Here is a 1,973-nt window from a genome sequence, read left to right on the forward strand (position 1 = left end):
ACCCCCCCTCCGTGCCACCTACCTCACACTGGCATCATTCATGGTGGAGCCCCCCGTGGCATTATTTGTTGGGGGGGTTATGTATTATAAGTGAATAAACACAGAGCGGGCCGGAGGATACAATGTCACCTCTGAAGACGTTTCTCCAGCTGTCCGTGTTCCGTCACATCCCATGGAAGGAACGTTTCCCTCCCGGGTATTGATATATTTCCAATAATAAAATGTATCCATATTATGTGATACCATGCCCCTCCCCCCATGACCGGGTGTTGCCGCCTCAGAACCGTGTAGAACTTTCCAGTGTATATGGACGGGGAAACTACAAATCGAATATCAGAAACACCGGAAATTGTAATGAATTGTTGAGCACTGGCAGTCGGACTTCCATTTGTTTGTCATGTCCCCGTGTTCCTCCTCCTAGTATGAGGTCATGTCCCCGTGTTCCTCCTCCTAGTTTGAGGTCGTGTCCCCGTGTTCTTCCTCCTAGTATGAGGTCATGTCCCCGTGTTCCTCCTCCTAGTATGAGGTCATGTCCCCGTGTTCCTCCTCCTAGTATGAGGTCATGTCCCCGTGTTCCTCCTCCTAGTTTGAGGTCGTGTCCCCGTGTTCGTCCTCCTAGTATGAGGTCATGTCCCCGTGTTCCTCCTCCTAGTATGAGGTCATGTCCCCGTGTTCTTCCTCCTAGTATGAGGTCATGTCCCCGTGTTCTTCCTCCTAGTTTGAGGTCATGTCCCCGTGTTCTTCCTCCTAGTATGAGGTCATGTCCCCGTGTTCCTCCTCCTAGTATGAGGTCATGCACCCGTGTTCTTCCTCCTAGTATGAGGTCGTGTCCCCGTGTTCTTCCTCCTAGTCTGAGGTCATGTCCCCGTGTTCTTCCTCCTAGTCTGAGGTCATGTCCCCGTGTGCCTCCTCCTAGTTTGAGGTCATGTCCCGTGTTGCTCCTCCTAGTTTGAGGTCATGTCCCCGTGTTCTTCCTCCTAGCGTGAGGTCATGTCCCCGTGTTCTTCCTCCTAGTATGAGGTCATGTCCCCGTGTTCTTCCTCCTAGTATGAGGTCATGTCCCCGTGTTCCTCCTCCTAGTATGAGGTCATGTCCCCGTGTTCCTCCTCCTAGTATGAGGTCATGTCCCCGTGTTCTTCCTCCTAGTCTGAGGTCATGTCCCCGTGTTCCTCCCCCTAGTATGAGGTCATGTCCCCGGGTTCCTCCTCCTAGTATGAGGTTATGTCCCCGTGTTCCTCCTCCTAGTATGAGGTCATGTCCCCGTGTTCCTCCTCCTAGTATGAGGTCATGTCCCCGTGTTCCTCCTCCTAGTATGAGGTCATGTCCCCGTGTTCTTCCTCCTAGTATGAGGTCATGTCCCCGTGTTCTTCCTCCTAGTATGAGGTCATGTCCCCGTGTTCTTCCTCCTAGTATGAGGTCATGTCCCCGTGTTCTTCCTCCTAGTATGAGGTCATGTCCCCGTGTTCTTCCTCCTAGTATGAGGTCATGTCCCCGTGTTCTTCCTCCTAGTATGAGGTCATGTCCCCGTGTTCTTCCTCCTAGGATGAGGTCATGTCCCCGTGTTCTTCCTCCTAGTATGAGGTAATGTCCCCGTGTTCTTCCTCCTAGTATGAGGTCATGTCAACGTGTTCTTCCTCATATTTTGAGGCAGTCATGTCCCTGTGTTCCTCCTCCTAGTATGAGGTCATGTCCCCGTGTTCCTCCTCCTAGTCTGATGTCATGTCCTTCCCCCTAGTCTGAGGTCATGTCCCCGTGTGCCTCCTCCTAGTATGAGGTCATGTCCCCGTGTTCTTCCTCCTAGTATGAGGTCATGTCCCCGTGTTCTTCCTCCTAGTATGAGGTCATGTCCCCGTGTTCCTCCTCCTAGTCTGAGGTCATGTCCCCGTGTTCCTCCTCCTAGTCTGAAGTCATGTTCCCGTGTTCCTCCTCCTAGTCCCCGTGTTCCTCCTCTTAGTCTGAGGTCATGTCCCCGT

The sequence above is a fragment of the Nanorana parkeri genome, unplaced genomic scaffold (genome assembly GCF_000935625.1).
Source record: "Nanorana parkeri isolate BGI_ZX_2015 unplaced genomic scaffold, ASM93562v1 scaffold4752, whole genome shotgun sequence".
NCBI lineage: Eukaryota > Metazoa > Chordata > Amphibia > Anura > Dicroglossidae > Nanorana > Nanorana parkeri.